The sequence below is a fragment of the Culex quinquefasciatus genome, chromosome 1, assembly GCF_015732765.1.
Source record: "Culex quinquefasciatus strain JHB chromosome 1, VPISU_Cqui_1.0_pri_paternal, whole genome shotgun sequence".
In the NCBI taxonomy this organism is placed as follows: Eukaryota; Metazoa; Arthropoda; class Insecta; order Diptera; family Culicidae; genus Culex; species Culex quinquefasciatus.
Genome location: NC_051861.1, coordinates 31,046,160 through 31,070,084, shown reverse-complemented (window position 1 = coordinate 31,070,084; position 23,925 = coordinate 31,046,160).

The following is a 23,925-nucleotide window of genomic DNA, read 5'->3' as shown; positions in this document are numbered from 1 at the left end:
TCAGTGACCAAGTCTCCAAGCAATTTTTTTACAATTTGAATTACAATGGTTCTATAGTAGAAAATGTGAAAACAAGCAATAAATTGAAAAAATGACTTTTACAAGAATAGGATAGGATAAAATTCTCTTCAAAACTTCTTCAGGAGTTTGGAAGAGTACTTGAAGAGAGTTTTATCCTACCGCGGTCCAAACTGCTATGCTGTAGCTATCTTGAAGAGCTCTTATAGAACTCCTGGAAAAAAATGTTTCTTGGGAGGGTTTATTCAATTTAAAATATTTAATGTTAAAAAGATCAATTAAATTAAAAAGAAACAAATTGTATAACTTAATCTCACTCCGTATGGCAAATAATATTGATATTTTTTTTGCATTTTTGCCTTCCTCACCTCAATGAGGAAAGGCTTTAAAATCACTCGAAAAATGAATTTCTTTATTTGACCTCGTAGACCCACCTTCACGTATACCTATCGACTCAGAATCAAATTCTGAACAAATGTCTGTGCGTGTGTCTGGATGTGAATCCGTGCACCAAAAAATATGCACTCGATTATCTCCGGACTGGCTAAACCGATTTGGACCGTTTTGGTCTAATTCGATCCGTCTTGGGGTCCCACAAGACCCTAGTTAATATTATGAAGTTTAGAAAAGTACTTCAAAAGTTATGCTAAAAAAACGATTTTAGCTAAACTTCGGAAGATTGTAAAAAGGGTGGTTTTTGTAAGAAAACCCATCATGCTATATATTATTAGAAAGTTATTTGAAAGACCTTTCCAACGCGTTAAAAAGATTAAAAATCTGACAACCCTATCAAAAGTTATGAGCACTTAAGTGTTATTTATAGACTTTTTTGAAGCCGGATCTCATATATTTTGATGAAAAAGTTGTCTGGATCTATCATGCGACCCATCGTTGGATAGGTAATCAAAAGACCTTTCCAACAAGCCCAAAAGATTGAAAATATGAAATATGACAACCCTATCAAAGTTATAAGTACTTTTGTGTTTTTGATACACGATAATTTGATAAAAAAAAAACTAACTTAATCCACCTATGTGGTTGGCGCCTTCCTCACTTTTTACCAACATTTGGTGATATGATGGGTTTGGACACCAATTCCATCTATTTCTCAATAAAAAAAATACACAAATGTCACTTAAGCGGTCATAACTTGAGACTGAACGTTGCCAGATCTTCAAACCTAACCAACGATGGGTCGGATGATGGATCCGGACATAGTTTACATACATTTAAGTGAGATCCGGCTTCAAAAAAGTACATAAATATCACTTAAATTGTCATAACTTGAGACAAGGTTTCCAGATCTTCAATGTTTTGGACTCATTGGAAAGGTCTTTTGATAACTTAACTAACGATGGGTCGGATGATGGATCCGGACATAGTTTACATATATTTAAGTGAGATCCGGCTTTAAAAAAGTACATTAATATCACTTAAGTGGTCTTATCTCGAGACAGGGTTGCCAGATCTTCAATGTTTTGGACTCATTGGAAAGGTCTTTTGATAGCCTAACTAACGATGGGTCGGATGATGGATCCGGACATAGTTTACATACATTTAAGTGAGATCCGGCTTCAAAAAAGTACATAAATATCACTTAAATTGTCATAACTTGAGACAAAGTTTCCAGATCTTCAATGTTTTGGACTCATTGGAAAGGTCGTTTGATAACTTAACTAACGATGGGTCGGATGATGGATCCGGACATAGTTTACATACATTTAAGTGAGATCCGGCTTTAAAAAAGTACATCAATATCACTTAAGTGGTCTTATCTCGAGACAGGGTTGCCAGATCTTCAATGTTTTGGACTCATTGGAAAGGTCTTTTGATAACTTAACTAACGATGGGTCGGATGATGGATCCGGACATAGTTTACATATATTTAAGTGAGATCCGGCTTTAAAAAAGTACATCAATATCACTTAAGTGGTCTTATCTCGAGACAGGGTTGCCAGATCTTCAATGTTTTGGACTCATTGGAAAGGTCTTTTGATAGCCTAACTAACGATGGGTCGGATGATGGATCCGGACATAGTTTACATACATTTAAGTGAGATCCGGCTTCAAAAAAGTACATAAATATCACTTAAATTGTCATAACTTGAGACAAAGTTTCCAGATCTTCAATGTTTTGGACTCATTGGAAAGGTCGTTTGATAACTTAACTAACGATGGGTCGGATGATGGATCCGGACATAGTTTACATACATTTAAGTGAGATCCGGCTTTAAAAAAGTACATCAATATCACTTAAGTGGTCTTATCTCGAGACAGGGTTGCCAGATCTTCAATGTTTTGGACTCATTGGAAAGGTCTTTTGATAGCCTAACTAACGATGGGTCGGATGATGGATCCGGACATAGTTTACATACATTTAAGTGAGATCCGGCTTCAAAAAAGTACATAAATATCACTTAAATTGTCATAACTTGAGACAAGGTTTCCAGATCTTCAATGTTTTGGACTCATTGGAAAGGTCTTTTGATAACTTAACTAACGATGGGTCGGATGATGGATCCGGACATAGTTTACATATATTTAAGTGAGATCCGGCTTTAAAAAAGTACATTAATATCACTTAAGTGGTCTTATCTCGAGGCAGGGTTGCCAGATCTTCAATGTTTTGGACTCATTGGAAAGGTCTTTTGATAGCCTAACTAACGATGGGTCGGATGATGGATCCGGACATAGTTTACATACATTTAAGTGAGATCCGGCTTCAAAAAAGTACATAAATATCACTTAAATTGTCATAACTTGAGACAAAGTTTCCAGATCTTCAATGTTTTGGACTCATTGGAAAGGTCGTTTGATAACTTAACTAACGATGGGTCGGATGATGGATCCGGACATAGTTTACATACATTTAAGTGAGATCCGGCTTCAAAAAAGTACATAAATATCACTTAAATTGTCATAACTTGAGACAAAGTTTCCAGATCTTCAATGTTTTGGACTCATTGGAAAGGTCGTTTGATAACTTAACTAACGATGGGTCGGATGATGGATCCGGACATAGTTTACATACATTTAAGTGAGATCCGGCTTTAAAAAAGTACATCAATATCACTTAAGTGGTCTTATCTCGAGACAGGGTTGCCAGATCTTCAATGTTTTGGACTCATTGGAAAGGTCTTTTGATAACCTAACTAACGATGGGTCGGATGATGGATCCGGACATAGTTTACATACATTTAAGTGAGATCCGGCTTTAAAAAAGTACATCAATATCACTTAAGTGGTCTTATCTCGAGACAGGGTTGCCAGATCTTCAATGTTTTGGACTCATTGGAAAGGTCTTTTGATAGCCTAACTAACGATGGGTCGGATGATGGATCCGGACATAGTTTACATACATTTAAGTGAGATCCGGCTTCAAAAAAGTACATAAATATCACTTAAATTGTCATAACTTGAGACAAAGTTTCCAGATCTTCAATGTTTTGGACTCATTGGAAAGGTCGTTTGATAACTTAACTAACGATGGGTCGGATGATGGATCCGGACATAGTTTACATACATTTAAGTGAGATCCGGCTTTAAAAAAGTACATCAATATCACTTAAGTGGTCTTATCTCGAGACAGGGTTGCCAGATCTTCAATGTTTTGGACTCATTGGAAAGGTCTTTTGATAGCCTAACTAACGATGGGTCGGATGATGGATCCGGACATAGTTTACATACATTTAAGTGAGATCCGGCTTCAAAAAGTACATAAATATCACTTAAATTGTCATAACTTGAGACAAGGTTTCCAGATCTTCAATGTTTTGGACTCATTGGAAAGGTCTTTTGATAACTTAACTAACGATGGGTCGGATGATGGATCCGGACATAGTTTACATATATTTAAGTGAGATCCGGCTTTAAAAAAGTACATTAATATCACTTAAGTGGTCTTATCTCGAGGCAGGGTTGCCAGATCTTCAATGTTTTGGACTCATTGGAAAGGTCTTTTGATAGCCTAACTAACGATGGGTCGGATGATGGATCCGGACATAGTTTACATACATTTAAGTGAGATCCGGCTTCAAAAAAGTACATAAATATCACTTAAATTGTCATAACTTGAGACAAAGTTTCCAGATCTTCAATGTTTTGGACTCATTGGAAAGGTCGTTTGATAACTTAACTAACGATGGGTCGGATGATGGATCCGGACATAGTTTACATACATTTAAGTGAGATCCGGCTTTAAAAAAGTACATCAATATCACTTAAGTGGTCTTATCTCGAGACAGGGTTGCCAGATCTTCAATGTTTTGGACTCATTGGAAAGGTCTTTTGATAGCCTAACTAACGATGGGTCGGATGATGGATCCGGACATAGTTTACATACATTTAAGTGAGATCCGGCTTCAAAAAAGTACATAAATATCACTTAAATTGTCATAACTTGAGACAAGGTTTCCAGATCTTCAATGTTTTGGACTCATTGGAAAGGTCTTTTGATAACTTAACTAACGATGGGTCGGATGATGGATCCGGACATAGTTTACATACATTTAAGTGAGATCCGGCTTTAAAAAAGTACATCAATATCACTTAAGTGGTCTTATCTCGAGACAGGGTTGCCAGATCTTCAATGTTTTGGACTCATTGGAAAGGTCTTTTGATAACCTAACTAACGATGGGTCGGATGATGGATCCGGACATAGTTTACATACATTTAAGTGAGATCCGGCTTCAAAAAGTACATAAATATCACTTAAATTGTCATAACTTGAGACAAAGTTTCCAGATCTTCAATGTTTTGGACTCATTGGAAAGGTCGTTTGATAACTTAACTAACGATGGGTCGGATGATGGATCCGGACATAGTTTACATACATTTAAGTGAGATCCGGCTTTAAAAAAGTACATCAATATCACTTAAGTGGTCTTATCTCGAGACAGGGTTGCCAGATCTTCAATGTTTTGGACTCATTGGAAAGGTCTTTTGATAACTTAACTAACGATGGGTCGGATGATGGATCCGGACATAGTTTACATATATTTAAGTGAGATCCGGCTTTAAAAAAGTACATCAATATCACTTAAGTGGTCTTATCTCGAGACAGGGTTGCCAGATCTTCAATGTTTTGGACTCATTGGAGAGGTCTTTTGATAACTTAACTAACGATGGGTCGGATGATGGATCCGGACATAGTTTACATATATTTAAGTGAGATCCGGCTTTAAAAAAGTACATCAATATCACTTAAGTGGTCTTATCTCGAGACAGGGTTGCCAGATCTTCAATGTTTTGGACTCATTGGAAAGGTCTTTTGATAACCTAACTAACGATTGGTTGGATGATGGATCCGGACATAGTTTACATACATTTAAGTGAGATCCGGCTTCAAAAAAGTACATAAATATCACTTAAGTGGTCATATCTCGAGACAGGGTTGCCAGATCTTCATTGTTTTGGACTCATTGAAATGGTCTTTTGATTACCTAACCAACGATGAGTCGGATGATGCATCCGGACACAGTTTACATGCATTTAAGTGAGATCCGGCTTCAAAAAAGTACATAAATATCACTTAAATTGTCATAACTTGAGACAAGGTTGCCAGATCTTCAATGTTTTGGACTCATTGGAAAGGTCTTTTGATAACCTAACTAACGATGGATCGGATGATGGATCCGGACATAGTTTACATACATTTAAGTGAGATCCGGCTTCAAAAAAGTACATAAATATCATTTAAGTGGTCATATCTCGAGACAGGGTTGCCAGATCTTCAATGTTTTGGACTCATTGGAAAGGTATTTTGATTACCTAACCAACGATGGGTCGGATGATGGATCCGGACATAGTTTTCATATAGATAAGTGAGATCCGGCATCAAAATTCCAGCACCTGATTCGCAACTCTGACACTTTTTTATACGTAACTTTTGAACTACTTATCGGATCTTCAAACAATTCAATAGTGCAGTATGGGGCACCAAAACAAATTGAATGCAACTTGTTTGACTCAAATCGGATCAGCCAGTGCCGAGAAAACTTGGCAAGAATTTTGAGCACCAAGGGGAATACGCACACACATACACACACACACACAGACATTTGTTCAGTTTTCGATTCTGGGTCGATAGGTATACATGAATATAGGTCTACGAGCTGTTTTTCAAAAGTTCATTTTTCGAGCAGGATTATAGCCTTACCTCAGTGAGGAAGGCAAAAATAGTGTTATTTATACACTTTTTTGAGGATGTGTAGTGTCTTTACCTTATGAATGTGAGGAAGGCACCAACCACCTAAAGGTGGATTAAGTAACGTTTTTAATTTTGGATGATAATTTGTGCGTACTTATACTATAACCACCGAAGTCATTTTTCATTACCCGTTCGTCCACATTAGTCTTTATATAATTTTTGCAACCGCTATCAAAAAATCAAAAAAAAAATGTTTATGGCAGAAAAAGAAAAGATTTTTTGATCGATTAAGTGTCTTCAGCAAAGTTGTTGGAATTGCTTGAAATTTTCATTTGAACAATCCACACTAAAAACATTGCGCAAATAACCAGGGCGTACAATTTTCCAAGGTTTTAAATTTCACGGAAAACGGGAAAATATTTCTTGAATCCCTGGAATTTCTGGGTTTCCGGGATATTGTTGTCATTCGATTTTTTTGTATTTTTTAATCCGACTGAAACTTTTTTGGTGCCTTCGGTATGCCCAAATAAGCCATTTTGCATCATTAGTTTGTCCATATAATTTTCCATACAAATTTGGCAGCTGGCCATACAAAAATGATGTGTGAAAATTCAAAAATCTGTATCTTTTGAAAGAATTTTTTGATCGATTTGGTGTCTTGGGCAAAGTTGTAGGTATGAATACGGATTACACTGGAAAAAAATGAAACACGGTAAAAAAAATTTGGTGATTTTTTATTTAACTTTTTATCACTAAAACTTGATTTGAAAAAAAAATGATAAAAAGCACCGTTTTCAAATTAAATCCATTTTCCACTTCTTCGGACTTTGTTGATTCGACCTTTAGTTGCTGAGATATTGCAATGCAAATGTTTGAAAACAGGAAAATTGATGTTTTCTAAGTCTTACCCAAACAGCCCAACATTTTTCAATGTCGATATCTCAGCAACTAATGGTCCGATTTTCATTGTTAAAATATGAAACATTTGTGAAATTTTCCGATCTTTACGAAAACAATATTTTCAAAATTTTCAAATCTATACTAACATTTCAAAAAGGCCAAACATTCAGTATTACACCCTTTTAAAATGTTAGTCTTGATTTGAAAATTTTGAAAAAAAATTTCTCGAAAAGATCGGAAAATTTCACAATAGTTTCATAATTTTCCTTTGGAAATCGGACCATTACCTAGTTGTACTTAGAAAACATCAATTTTCCTGTTTTTAAACCTTTGCATTGCAATCTCTCAGCAACTAAAAGTCGTATCAACAAAGTCCAAAGAAGCAAAATATAGAGAATTTTCTCAGCATTTCAAAAATATTTTTTTCAAAAGTGGGCAAACATGTGCACTAATTTAAAAAAAAAAAATGAAAAACTGCGACTATTTTCAAAAAAGTTACATAAAAATGGCTATAACTTGAAAACGGTGCACTTTATCAAAATTTCATTAAAGTACTTTTTGATTGCAAATTCAATTTTACAATTCATAATTCGGTCAATGATTTTTTGCACAACCTAGAAATTTCTGAAAAGTTGGCATTTTATGTCCTCTGAAACATATCAAACAAAAAAAAATTAAAAATAGTGTCTTTTTGCAAATCAAGTTTTAGTAATAAAAAGTTAAATAAAAAAATCACCAATTTTTTTTACCGTGTATCATTTTTTTCCAGTGTAGTCCGTATCCATACCTACAACTTTGCCCAAGACACCAAATCGATCAAAAAATTCCTTCAAAAGATACAGATTTTTGAATTTTCATACATCATTTTTGAATGAACAGCTGCCAAATTTGTATGGCAAATTATATGGACAAACTAATGATGTAAAACGGCTTCTTTGGGCATACCGAAGGCACCAAAAAAGTTTCAGTCGGATAAAAAAATACAAAAATTAAAATTGAAAAAAAAGACCGATTTCGTAGAGATTATATTTGCTTTATATTTGCTAAGAATTCAAAGCTTATTATAATAGAACTAGAGCAAATAAAATTCATTTCCGTTTTTGGTAGAGATATTACCAAAAACGGAAATGGATTTTATTTGTATTTTTTTATTTGTCTCAAACTTTGTGAGGGCCTTCCCTATGACCAAAGAAGCTTTTTTGTGTCATTAGTTCACCCATACAAGCTCCATACAATTTTGGCTGCTGTCAATACAAAAATGGTATGTAAATATTCAAACAGCTGTAACTTTTGAGTGAATTTTCTGATCAATTTGGTGTCTTCGGCAAAGTTGTATGTATTGTTGAGGACTATTGAGAAAAAATAGGTACAGTCATCCCACATATTCGGAACACCCACAAATTCGGAACACTTTTGTGATAATTTGTCAATAGCATGCCAAATGCATCTTTTCTGGCGACCCTTCTATTTTTAGGACCTTTATTTGGACATTCTCCTGCTATTTCATTAGTAAAAGTAGTTCTTTTTGAACAAAAAACTGCATTTCGAGACTATTTTATTCAGAGCAGCAAAACACTGCCTCCAAATTGCCTGTTCCATAATTGAGGGATGTTATTGTGCCTCCCACAATTGTGGAACACCTGAATTTTACTGATGTTTTCACAAAAAAAGTTATCAAACCATGTATAAAACATCACTAAGCTTGAGTTTCATTGGTTTCAGTATGTGAAGTCATTATTTGGTCATAAATATGTACTCCTGGAGAGATCCAAAGTTTGTTTACATTCGTAAGAAAAAAGTGTTCCGAATTTGTGGATTTCAAAGGTAAAAGTAATTCTTCAAAAACTTCATATAAAAGTTCAAATTTGCAGATGTTCGATACAGTATTCGAAAGATCGCAAGAAAAGCTTTCAAATGAAGGTAAAAGCGAATCATTAAGTTCAATTATCGATTTGCTATGATTTTTTGAACATTGGCCGATCTGGAAACCGTTCCGAATATGTGGGATGACTGTACACGGAAAAAAATGCAAATTTTTTAATCAACTTTTTTTTTTACAAAAACTCAATTTCCCATAATAAAAACCCAGTTTGTATTTTCAAAAAAATCGTATCTCAAAGTATTAAAAGCATAACTTCAATTTATTTTATATATTATGTAATATTTTACGAAGAATTAGGTAAAAATATTTTCAGACTTAGGCTCTTTGGTCCCGAGAACTTCAAAACAGCATTTTAAGTTTTCATACGACCTTTTTAAATGTTAAGCTAGATTTTTGAAACTTTTTACTATTTTTCCAAAGTAGCCATTTAAGGTTTTAATCAGCTGAAATCAATGTTAAATGCATTCCCCAGCGTTAAGAATCATTTTTAGTATGTTTGGTTCGAATTAAAAATATTTTGAGTTTTTAAAAATTTCGATGTTCAGTATCGCAAAAAGCTTTTTAATCGCTTAAATTTTTGTCTTCGTAAAATTTGATATTCTTTGAAAACTAACGATTGCAAAACAACTGAACTAGTGTGACATGCATTTTATATTAAGACTATGGCTTGTAATTTCAGTTTTTATATATTTTTTGAAGTTTGGTTGAGTTTGGTTGCCGAAGACCCGACTTATAATTTTAAGCGTTTTCAGTATTCGGACATGTACGTGTGTCAAACGCGTTCTGATCTGAAATCTTTTTGGCCAGGTGCCGCACTTACATCAACATTCAGGGTGTGTCAAGATAGCACGGCAAGATTGAATCTTCTTTTATATGAAGAGTGACAACAATGCAAGGAGTTTTTTTGTTTTTATGAAACATGTTTTTTTTTATTTTCAATTGAAATTGTATATCTTTACAACATAAACTTTTATTTTTATTTTTTTTCTGTGCTTCTTTTTCACAGTAACATTGGCCTTTCAAATACAGTCGATGCACATTGAAAGCATCTAGGCTGCGTTCCAGAATTTTCGGTTAATGTACATCGTGGTACATTTAACGACCCCTGCGAGTGCTCTCCGGTATGCGGATGCACCGCACAAACTTTCCACGGCATTTCGATCCTGCTTTTGGTGAAAAGCTGGGGACATCGGAGCCGCGGACCGGACAATTACCGGCCATAATCTGATCGGATTACACGCGTAATTGTGTCCGAAGGTCTAGAACAAATGGCCCCCGCGAATTCTGGATTTTGTACTCCCTTTTTGCTGTTTGGAAGCCAGGATGAAAGAGTTGGACAAACTGTGGGAATTTTAGTTGGATGCTTCTGGCAGAATCCAAAGGTTAATCGGTTGGGTTAGAGAGGAGTGTGTTTTTGTGGAGCTTTGTTGGCTAATCAGTGTGTTGTGTCTCATAGAAAATTTTCGTTTGGGCTCTAGTAACAAATAGAGGATTAAACTAGTTTCATCAGCAATTCAACTACTCTGGTAACCAGTAAAAAATGCCAACTATAATCGGCAATTTTAGGTAAACCTAAAAAATAAAAAAATATAGTAAGCTATGAGTGTTGGCGTTTTTCCTAACCAAATCCTCTAAACACCACAACTAAATCGATTACCGTCGAATCCCAGCTCACGTAATCCTCGTTCAATTCGATGAGCCTCAGCATGGCAAAAAACTATCACTGTAGGACCAGCAAAACCTATCATTCAGCTGGGGAAAATCGAGTTTGACACCCCCGATAAGTACTGATTCGATTGCTGAAAATTGCTTAGTGGAGCGCATTTAAATTCTATTTTGTTCTCGGAATTTGAAGTTTATTTGCTTTGCTATCGATTTCCAATTTTATTAAATTTGAAAAAAAAATCTGCCTCATTCAGATTGTAGTTCAGATTATCACCACGTAAGCGACTAATTCTTTTATTTCAAGCTTTAAAATCATAACAAATGTACTGAAAATGGTAGAATAATATACCTCCATAAAACAGAAAAAAAACTAAAAACTAAAAACAAAAAACAAAAAACAAAAAACAAAATCTAATCTATCTAATCTAATCGAACACAAGCGCAGCCAGTCCGAAGAAAGCATCCTGGAAGAACTTGTGGTAAGATTACGCCTCAAGTCCTTTCTTGTCAATATTAATGATTACAGTACATCCGAGTTACCCCGAAAATGTATAGCAAAAATTAAAGCGGCCAGGCCTACTGCGTTGCATTAACCGCAGAGACAGATTCTGTGAACGGATCAAATTTCACAGAATCATCAGGGGAGGAAGGATGCGTGGACATACCGTACCAAACGCTCCGAATCAGTTGTGGTGTGGTGTGTTAGTGTAAATTTGGCAGATAATAATATTTAGAGGGGGGGGGGGGGTTGGGAGGGGGAGGTAATGAGGATAGGAAAAAGGGAAGGTGGGAAAGGGATAATATGGATATATCATTTGATCAATAGAATAGAAATATAAAATAAGGGAAAAAAAACTTCTATCAAATAATGATAGATAAAATGGATAGATCTCACCAAATCAAGATTCAGATTCAACGATCCATAATAAACCTTCTTCACAAGCAAAATTTCGATCCATCGGCTTGGTAGATTTCGTAGGGATCGGAACCCAACATTCCAATTTCCTTGGAACAGCTTCCCGACGTCTTCAACGATATCCATACGAAAAGAAAGTAGAAATCCCTTCTGGGCCAACACTCGGAAGACTTCACTCTTTCTGCAGAAATGTCCAGTTCTTCTCTTTGGCAGCTTACACCTCACAAAGTTTTCCGCGGATGGTGACATTACAACCAACTGTCAGAAAAGGCAAAATACGGATCTAATATCTGGTTTAGACACTTTAATTTTCTAAAATTTTCCTAGAAGGTTAATTTTAAATTCGAAAAAAAACATGACGCAGCAAAAAAAAATTCACGCCCGCACGCACCGATTACTACGATCCGACCAAACAAAAAACAAAAAACAAAAAACAAAAAACAAAAAACAAAAAACAAAAAACAAAAAACAAAAAACAAAAAACAAAAAACAAAAAACAAAAAACAAAAAACAAAAAACAAAAAACAAAAAACAAAAAACAAAAAACAAAAAACAAAAAACAAAAAACAAAAAACAAAAAACAACACTTTTATTTGTATTTTATTGAAGGTTTTATCATGGCAATGAATAAAACAATTAGGGTATATGACCCTTTTTTGGACCTAATATCTATTTTGGACCTATTTTTATTAATCGAGGTAGTTCAGGCTTTTAAAGTACGAATTCACTGAATCCAACCAACAGAATGTGTAGGCAGGATCGTTTTGTATCTTACCTCTTCCAAAAACGTTAACATTTTTGATAATTTCCGCTTTTCAGCCACTTTTTCCAACGCCATTCGAACTTCCTTTCATTTTCCTAGCACATCGATTAAGTCCAAAAATTCCGGCCTCGTTGCTTATCAGATTTGGCTCGCGACACCTTGATGATTTTTTCTGTTTTGCACTGACACCAAGCAATTTCGTCCTGTTTCCGAGCAATGTAACGGTTGTTTATTTAATTCTTTCTTGTTTTCCGTCACTAAACCATTGAAATAACTATTCTTTTATCGAAAAAAACTCATTTCAAAATATTTTTTTCAAATCAGCCGCGTTGGATCAGTTTTTGGAGCTTCTTTGCCGTCGGTTCAAGGCTATCACCAACACATGCATAACAAGGTGTTGCCAGTTTTGTTTACCAATTTATTTCGATATTTCATTGAAATTGATAGAAATTTTATAATTTAATATTTTGAATTGAATTTCTTTACTGTAATTATTTGAATGAAATCTAAGCTTTAAAAAGCAAATGATTAACAGAAACAATTAAAATATGTTTTTTTAAACGATAAAAATGCAAATTGATGCTAGAGATTTAGATGATTGTTAGGACCGATTGCAAAGTATCCCAAAATTTAAACTGATGTTGATTTATTTTTGTCTTAACATCATTATCACCAAATTAGCCGCATATATTTTTAATTTTTGCTTCAAAAAATGCAAACTGGCTACCCTGTTGGAATTGAAGGGAAACGATTGAAAAACCTAAAGGGTCTAGTTCATTAAATCGTCAGCTGTCACCGTGACAGGAGCTGTCAACATCGCTTACGAGTGGTCTTTGAAAAAGTCGTATGAATTAAATTTAAAAAAATCTTGAGTTAGTTTAAAAAAGATCCTAAGCGCACATATCAGTTTTTCGATTAGTTCTCGATCAATTAACGAATTATAAATAAAAAATGCTTTGAATTATCATCTGCACGTCTTTTAAATGCTCTTTACTGGAAAACAAACAATATTTGATTTGGTTCAAAAAAAAATCAAATATGTGTCGGAGATCATGATGGCTTTTAAGACGTATTGCAAACTAATCAGAGAAATATACATATGGAAAATATATTTTTTGTAAGTTTTATCTGATTTTAGCATATTTATCTATATATATAATTTTTAAAAATACAGGTATTTACGATTTTTTTCACAATTGGCAGCGTTGGTTTATAATAAATTACACTTTTAAAATTTACCGTGTCAATTATGTTAGAAACACAATTAAACAAGCTAGAAAAATAAAAATCTTCGAAAAAAAATAAGCATAAGAGGTTAAGGCAAGGGTTAAGGCGATGTTAACATTATGAATTTTATAATTTGAGACATATAGCCGGGGTGACTTTGATAGGTTTGATATTTTTCCGCAAAATGAAGAGTAAAAATTGAATACGTACGGAATGGTATGGAATCATACTGACCGTGGTAGAGAAGTGCTCAAAGTACCTCATGAAGAATTTTTCATGAAATTTTGAATAGTTTAAAAGTTAGTTAACTATAACTAAGAAAATGTTGATAAATAGCATTATTTTCATCTTCTCAACGTATCATGATTTTCCAATGAACATGATTTTGAATCGTAAAACGGAATGCATTTTCGGATTTTTCGGACAATCTTCTACTAGGAAAAGATAAAGTAAGTAATATAAATAAAATTAAATATTATTTGTTTTTGAAACGTAATTTAAAAATCTCATAATTTAAAGGCATTTCCAGTAAAACAAATTTCATATAAAATGTGAAAACTTTTGATTCATTCTTTAAATTCAGTTATACATGTGATATAAATCCATAATTTATAACAAAACTAGTTTCAACGAATTTCAGGCAAAGTTCTGAATTTTTAACAATTTTACCTAAAATTTATATGTATTGTGTTAAAAAGCTTATAAACATAGTTAAGTAAATATTGACATAAATGATTTCCTTAAACATTATATCAACAACCTAAGTGATGGTAAGTTCGAAGTAAAAATAATGTTTGAACACCTCAAATCTGCTTTTAACAAGACAAACTATGACTATCAAAGGCACCCTGGTATTCAAACAAAGAGTTTTTCAAATATTACATTGTTTTTAAAAGTGCAACATGGTTTTATACTTTTTGTCAAGCAACTGTAAAGTTTAACATGACAGATGAGAAAGTTTCACACCAAGTTACAAGCTATTATCTCCCTTTAAAATTTCTTGATTGTTTAAAAATATTTGAACATAAGATCTGCGTAAAATAAAGAATCTTTTTTCATTGTAACTTGTTATGTATCTGTGTCATTCATTTAATTTTAAAATAAGGTGTTTTTATTGCGAGTAATAACGGGTTGTCTTTTATGTTCTAATGCTTGAACAATTAGGTCGTAAGAATATGCAAAAGATGCTAAAGATGCGTGAGTTTCCATTCAATATAATTAAAACACGTTTTTAAATTCAAATCCATTGTTTCCTCATAATTGTTTAATTTCTGAAATAAATATTTTCCAAATTATAATTGTGGATAGGCCCTTTGGTTTATCAAACCGAGTTTTTGTAAGTGTGCGTGTTGCCGCCGCACGCTGCAATTCGAGTTGTCCAAATTTCAACCAATCAGAGTGTGGGTCTAAAATAGGTTCAGCGATGTCTCCAAAATACATTCAATTAGTCCAAAAAGCATCCAAAAAATGTATTATTTGAAATGCTTATTACAATGAAATGGTTAAATTATTTTAAATTTTCAATAGTACACTTTGTTAAGCATAAATTAAGGCACAAAACAATCCTGAAACGAGCCAAATTAGTTAGACCGTTCCTGAGAACTATGCGAAATATGTTGACGCTTTGCATAGTAGGTCCAAAATAGGGCCATATACCCTATTATCATAATTTGCGATATCGTTGGAACTTTTAATTTAAACAATTCTGAATAAAGAATGTTAAAATAATCCCTTATCAAAAGTGACGATACTCCAACGTTGCTCCACCGTCACTGACACCGTCGATAAGAGCTAAAAAAACGAAGGATTTCAGCCAAGCGTATGTGAGTGTGTGTGGTCGTGTGAATACATACTTACTTAACCCCTCTTTTTACGCACAGGTACAAAACACAACACACACACGCTCGGAAACGCCAAACACATAAAAATACAATTGTTACGGCCGGAAAAATGCCGTAATCTCTTGAAATATCTACTTACGGAAGGCGGCGGCTCCCGGCCACTACAGGGTGTCGGCAGTGTGGCCAATTTACTTTTATGATGAAAGAGTGTGTGTGTGTGGGGGGGCGTTTTTCGATGTCATTTAATAAACGAAATAAGAAGATGACGCGTTTTCCTCTCTTCCATCGTCGTCGTCGTCGTTGCGAATTAGAATGATTTTATGAAGCTCGTGATGCCATCAGAACAAATTTTTATGCGACGTCGTTGCCAGTAAATCGTGTTGTATGTTGAAAATGTGAAGCAGTTTACGAGATTACTTGAATGGCGTTTTGTTTAGCCGGAGGAAAGAAGAGAAAAGTGAATACATATCAAATGGTCTAAATATCGTTACCAGATAACAGTGCTCTAACAGTTCATTTTTTAAGCACTTTTGTGTCGAAAAGTACTCCTATTTGTCTCAATTGTTTCAACACTCATCGTTATTTTTCAAATTGGCAGAGTCTCGCTAAATAAACGTGCGACTAGTCCTAAAAAGGTCATCATGTTGCATCTTGTTGCATAAACTAATTGCTTGTGTTATCATAAATAAAAAATTACTTTGTGTTGGAATCTTACAAAGGCCTAAAAAGATTTGTTGTTGAGAATATTCCATTCATCTTGGTCAATTTTTAAGCACATAAAGTCCAATCATTTTTGCTGACAATTGACCTAAACCTCTCACAGAAACTTCTCCAAGTTCTGAGTTTGTCCCTCCCAAAGGGCGTATTAATTTACGAGGTGATACTCGGAATTATATTTCAACCTGATTAATATTTATCCCATATCTCATTAGCAATAATTGTGCCCCCTCCACCATTGGCAACGGTCAAAGGGTGCGATTGTCGTTGCTCCCTCCTCCCCCCCTCTCAAGGGATCAACGAGAAAAGCAATTATACCAGAGGTGGGGCCGTTAACTATAGCCCCATAAACACAATACACTATACGTAGTTCGTCGTTCATTATCTAAGTATAATGAATTAAATTATCGCCGCGAATAACACAATGCAGCTAAACTGGTCTCTGATGGTGATAAATGACTATCGATGGATTATTCAATTAGTGTCGACAATAATAGGTGAATCTGGGTCACGTAAATTGCAAACGATTTGATGTTTTTAACGCGTAACCCCTTCCTACTTAAGTGATAACGATTCACCGCGCAATTGAAACTCGAAATTGATTCTCACATCAAAACAGATCCAAGGCAATTCGAACGTTGTCACGCTCTATAATTCACATTTTGGGTAAATTTGACTTCGGTACTCCCCGGCTCAGCGTGCAACAGCACGTTCTTCAAAGTTGACGACGTGGATGTTGTTGAACCAAGCTAGCAGCGGAGTTCAAGCTGCCTCAGCTTGCTCGTTCATGGACGATGACGACGACAACGGCGAGCTGGATACGCGCAACCGGCATGATGGCAAATGTTTGCACTGCATCAACCTCTGCGATGCAGTTCTGGGTGAACAGAATAGCGTTAGAATTACGGTGGACGGTTTTATAGTGGTACAAACTGTTCAATAGGGTGCCCAGAAAAAATGACCGCCCCGGTTATTTTGATCATCTGTGCAAATTTTGAGCGAAGTTGGTTGAGATTAACCCATTAATACCCGAGCCTGAAGTTGGCAAAACAAAAGTTTTCCATACAAAAATGAAATTTTTAAATCGCTAATAACTTTTCAGGATCGAGTTTTACAGCTTTGGCATGTTCTGCTTACTTTTAGAAGTATTTGTATGGAAGTAGCGCACCCTGCAGATAAAACCGTAAGAAAATTGAGTTTTTCATACATTTTTTCAATTTTTCTCATTCAAACTTCACCCTCGAGTATCAATGGGTAAATGTCAACCGAATTTGCTCATATTTGGCCCAAAGTTCTAAAATAGCCCAAGGAACAATATTCAGCTTGTGGAGCGGTGTTTTGAGAAAAAGTCCCATATTCTGGGCTCCCTTCTGTTCAACCAAGCATTGATTGTGAAACTGTAAAATATGATCCGATAATACAATAAGGCTTTCTAGTCAGAAATTTACCAACACATTCAAAGTATGTTTAAATGACAGCTGGATGTTTGTTTGCATCAGGTTTCCTATCTCTTTCTAGCAAAATTTTTTTGTCAGGCGACTTCTAGCTGGTTTTTTTGACTGACTGCCCGATATGTCAGCCAACATACTTCGCAGGGCTGTGACAGCTACAGCTCGATCATTGTTTGCATCAGGACACTGTGACGAGGAGTTCGTCATTTTTGAGTTAAATTATATTTTTTTCACTGGGCCTAGAAAGCCTTATTAACACGAAATTTCAAAGTAAAGAAGAAACCCTTCTTTAACGATAATTACAGATTCACATTACATTTGAGCAATTCTGTCAGATTTGGGTCATTCGATTTTTTTGTATTCTTTTTGTATTCTTTTTTGTAATCTTTTTTGGTGCCTTCAGTATGCCCAAAGAAGCCATTTTGCATCATTAGTTTGTCCATTAAATTTTTTAAACAAATGTGGCCGCCGTCCATACAAAGATGATATAAATAAATTTAAAAATCTGTATCTTATGAAGGAATTTTTTGATCGACACTTTTTATCACTAAAACTTGAATTGCAAAAAAAAACATTATTTTTTATTCTCTGATATGTTTCAGGGGTTACATACATGTAAATTCATCTTTTTTTAAAAATGTTTTCAGAGCATTAGATTACATTTTCATCTAATTAAAAAATAGATTTGAAGACATTTGGTTGTATTATTACCGAGATATAGCTATCAGAAGTCAGCAGTTTCAAAAAACGGGTGCCACGATATCTCAACACAGCTTTGCCCAAATCGACTCAAAATTTTGGGTAAGACTCATTATACCAGTCCTCCCAAGTAACATTTTAGGCTTTATCAAAGCTGTCACAACCGCTATAAAACCTATCAGCCAAAACCAACATTAAAACCCCTTAGTCGTAACAAACTCCCCAGAACCTTGATAAACCTCACTTAAACCCCAAAAGGACCTCCGCAAAAGGTTGTTACGGCCTGTTTATAAAACCTACATAGGAGTTCAAGGCTTTACAACTGAATCCTAACAACATCCTCAAAGCCTTGATAAAACCTTTGTTAAAACCTAGTCAGGAGTTATGGAAAAATGACATTTCATACGTCTTCAAACGTCTTATGCCAAATAGGTTTTATTTTGGCAAAAATAAGTCTTCGTCTTGCCAAATGAAATTATGGAGAAGGCTGTCAAAAAAGGCGATGATAAATAATAGATATTAGAGGTAATCCAATTAATTTGAAAGCTTATTTCTCGCAATTGATGGCTCAAATTCAGCTGCGGTTGAAATTTTATTGATAAATGTAGGGGAGATAAGGCCAAAAATTCAACTCGCTTCATCAAAAATCAATATTTTGTAATCATAGTGTTTAATGTTAAAAAATATTTTATTGCAATTCTTTGAAAAAAATGTTCAAAATATATTAATCATACCAGAAATTCAGCATAAATGTGTGTTTTCATCAAATTTTAATCAAATTTTTCAGTTTTCTATTTTTTCAATCAAGATGGCGGTCAATCATATTCAACAGGGCACGCGTTTAGCGCCATATTTATGCACTGCTATTTGGCCGCGATAAATGCTCTTTAAAGAGCTTATGGTTTTAAGTGAGCTTTTTACATGCCTAATGACACTTGACAGCTACAACACCCTAGGTTTTAACAAAGCATGCGATAAAACCGTTTGGCATGGCATTGCCATTTGGTTTTCAAGCCTTTATTAAAACTTTCATGAAACCTTATTGAAAGCCAGTCGGCTTTTAATTCCACCCGGTTTTATGTCCGAGGCATAAAACCCTGATAGAACCTATTAATTAGCTCTTGCTTGTTGGTTGCGGTGAATGCCCAAATAAAACTGTTAAGCAATCAAGATGCTACAATAAAACCTCAATAAAACATGGTGGTGGCTAGTTGGTTTAAAAATGTTACTTGGGCTGTCCATGCCATACCATAAAAAACCAGTACCATACCATACCAGTCCATAAAAAAAATCGTCAGTTTTTAATTTTTGTATTTTTTCAAAAGCAAATTAAAAAAATCGGGCTTCGTCATGCACACGGAATATGTCTTGGTCTATCCAGTCTCGAAATATCTTGGCACCCGTAAATCAAATCGGTGTTCAGAGAAAAACGCTCACAAAGTTTGACAGTTCGCCTTGCGCTTGGCAAAACTTTGAACTTACATTTTCTACTTACTTAAATCATGAAATATCTCCATGAAACTTTCATCTTTTTAGTGGATTCAACAAATTTTCTGTAATATGAAATTTTGTGATTTTCTACATGTATGTAATCCCTTAAGAGGACATCAAATGCCAACTTTTCAGCAATTTTCAGAACAGGCTAAAAATATTTGACCATTTTTTTTATTTTTTTATCAATTCTGGTTTTTTAAATCAAAATATTGGTATAAAAAAACAACCTAATTTTTCGATGTCAAATCGAAAAAGCAATCAAAACAGACAAAGTGCATCGTTTTCAAGTTATAGCCATTTTCAGTTAACTTTTTTAAAAATAGTCTCAGTTATTCATTTTTTAAAATTACTATTTTCTACTGTCGTTATCTCAGCAACTGGTGGTCCGCATTTCAATGTCTAAAAATGAATCTGTCGTGAAATTTTCAGATTATTTAAAAAAAAGTATTCAAAGTTTTTGAATCAAGACCAACATTTCAAAAGGGTCCAACCTTTAATATTGCACCCTTTTGAAATGTTAGTTTTGATTCAAAAAAGTTTAAATTATTTTTTTCGAAAAGATCAGCAAATTTTACGAATGTTTCATATTTCAACATAGAAAATCGGACCATTAATTGCTGAGATATCCACTTAAGAAAATGGTAGATTTTTTTGGGTGAACTTAGAAAACATCAATTTTCCTATTTTTAATTCTTTGCATGGCAACATCTTAGCAACTAAAGGTCGTATCAACAAAGTTCAAAAAAGCAAAATATGGAGAATTTACTCAGCTTTTCAAAAACATTTTTTATAAGTTGGACAAACATGGGCATTTATTAAAAAGAATAACGCTTTTTTCAAAAAAGTTACCTCAAAATGGCTTTAACTTCAAAATGGTGCACCTTATCAAAATAGCACTAAAGTCCTTTTGATTTGATTTTGATTTGATTTTATTTTTGCGACAAATGTTTCGAATTTTTGAAGAAATTTTATTTCCGAAAAGTTGGCATTTGATGTTTCCTAAAAAATATCAGAAAATAAAAAAATAAAAAAACAGTGTATTTTTGCAAACTGAATTTATGTTACAAAAAGTGAAACAAAAAAAACAATTTTTTTTACCGTGCATCATTTTTTTCAGTGTAGTCCTTACCATACCTGCAACTTTGCCCAAGACACCAAATCGATGCTCAAAAATGCCTTCAAAAGATACAAATTTTGTATGGACAGCTGCCAAATTTGTATGGAATATTATATGGACAAACTTATAATGCAAAATAGCTTCCTTGGGCATACAGAAGGCACCTTAAAATGTTTCAGCCGGATTAAAAAGTACAAAAATTAAAATTAAAGAAAAAAGACCAATTCCGTAGAGAACTGCTCATTTTCTTTACAATGACATCACTCAATAATAAATATAGTCAAGCGCGCCAATCGAGGCAATTATTAATTACCCTTTTCTTCATTTAGCTCTCGGGGTCGAAAAAGTCAAATTATTAAAAATTGATCCCCCTCCTATAAAAATGCTCTGAAACATCATGGTTATTTGATTATCGTATCGCTGAAAAGTTCAACAATATTCGTAATGAATGGAAGCATGAATAATTTTTTATTACTCAAACTAAGTTTTATTTTTTTTAATAATTAGCAGACAAATACAACTTTTTTGTATTTGAAATATCCTGCTGTTACAAAATTTTAAATAATTTGTTTAAATATGAAACTGGTGAAACAAACTGTACCACTGTCGAACCTGCTACCCCAGCCAATGTGAACCAGTTCAAGTTTTGGCGGTTCAAGATACCCATCACATCCAAATCTGAAATTTCCCGGCTTCAGTGTTACCCAGCTTCTGGGAGTCCCCACATCCAGTGTGTCAGTAGTTTCATATCAAGTATTGAGGTAGTATTTGAAGAAAAAAATAATACTTTTTTCACTTTTTGTTCAATTATTCTGCAGATTTTCACTTCAATGTATTCCAAATATCTTGTGATTATGTTTTTGGTTTGGATTGTAGTATGAATACGATGAAGAAATACTGAAATTATTATGTGAAAATCTAAAATTTTACTTTTCGGAAAATAATATTTTGCTTAAGAAAGAAAGTTGTTCACCAAAATAAGTAAAATGTACCTTCTTTGGCAGCAAAGTGTACACTGTGCTCTGATTGGCTTTGGCGTTCAATCTGCCAGCTACAGGTATCTGTAGAATCTGTTGACGGAAACATGTTACGCGAACCCTATTGTAATCGGGCACAAATTTTACACCACGCTCAAACTGGAACCATTCTACCCGGAACGACTTGGTTGAGGATGTACTCTTTTCGAAAACGTTAAACCGTAAGGTTGAGCAACAAGATTTCATTGCACATATGCAAATCTTCTGGTGTAAACTATAAAAAAATGAACTGCAATTAGAAAGCATTCTGGTGAAACATAATTTGAAACGATGACTGCATTAAAAAGTTTGCCAAAAGTGCAAACTCACCTGACGAAACTGCATTTTCAGCAACATGCACCGAATCTGAAATCTGAAAATTGCATCGTTTCACCACGGCGGTGTTTGCAGTTTGTCAAACTGACTTTGTCGTATGACGAGAGTTAGTTTCCCTGCCGGAATGTTTGATTAATTGAGAATGAGCCAGCTTCCGAGCGCAAGCATTGTAAGCCACTTCAAACGGAATCTTCAGTCCGGAAATCGGGAGTTCAACATCTGTGCTTCGCAGTCGTTCTGCGAAATTGGTTTGTCTTGGCTTGCATCAACTTTATGATCGAATCGATGACAATCCGCCCTTAAATGATGGTGCACTTGCAGGATCAATTTCCAGAATCACACCAACTTGCAGAAGCAGGGAAATGGGTTTTCATCCGAAATGCGCACGGGATCAAATCGGATTCACGCCAAGCGTTGGAGGTGCAGGAAATCGTTCTTCAAATTGCATTATTACTCAAGTTTTGGGATTAAGATCTTCCGCATTCTGGCGGCAGAAGGAACCCGCTTCATAAGGGCTGGAGAACAACGAGGACGATTCTGCAGGCGCGCTGATCTAGACGCAGAATTTTCCTGCCAGGAATAAGCGGGATTTTTTTTTTTTAATTAAATATGTCTTAATTGAACTTTCTTATAATAATTACATTTCATTTACATGCTAAGTGATATGGCTAAATGCTCTTCATCTTTGTTATATTATTCGTTTTATTATTAACTGTTCACATTCATTTATCTACTTCAAATTGTTTTACATTTTTGCATTGAATCGAATACATTTGGGTAAAAAAAAAAAAGAAAAAGAAAAAAAATCACTTTAACAACTAAACCTAACTTAAAACTAAATCATTAGAACGAGTAAACTACGAACTGTATTTTAAGATGAATGCTCCAAGCGTTCTTACTTGCTCCGCACGAGTTTTGCAACCACGCAGTGTTGTTGTCATCTCGATGAAAATGTTCAAAAGTTCTTGTGGTGAAAACAGGTCACTACTGCCTTTACCCGTTGATGCTGGTTGGTTTTCCCTCGGTTGCTGACTGAAGCCAGGAGGTGTTGTATTCTCTGCAACTTTTTGCCGCTGATTCAACGGCAATGACTGCAGATTTGAAACCACTCGAACAGATCCCGCTCCTGGTGACGCCATTGCGGGAAAATCCACGTCCGTGAAAGTTGGTGGTGCGACGATTTGGTTGGTGCCTCGTCGTCGCTTGCTGCCGAATCTTTACAAACTCAGCACGTTTTGGGCAGCTACGATTCTTGGTTGAATGGTCGCCACCGCAATTGAAGCATTTGGCTTCGATTTTCTCGTTGATTGTTTCGCAAGCTTGAGTTTTGTGCTCACCTCCGCAGGTTGCACAACGACTCTTGATGAAACAGTTCCTTCCACCATGCCCAAACTGCAAGCAGTTCGAACATTGCGTCACGTCACGGAGCATTGGACGATAATGTTCCCAAGTCACGATGATGTTGAAAATTTCCCGAACTGCTTTCAGCTCAGACGGCATTGTCGATCCTTTCTCGAGATGAACCAGGTACAGTTGATCACGATACTTGATGTCCTTGTTGTGTCTCGTCATCTTGAAGACTTCGATCACGTTCAACTTAAAAGTTTTGAGCTCTTCTTTCAGCACACTCACATCCATGTCGTACAGGCCACGGAGGACCTGTTTCATGGGTCGTTAACCTGAATCGTCATGGCTGTAGTATTCAATCTTTGTGTTGTTCAGAAAATCCTGAAC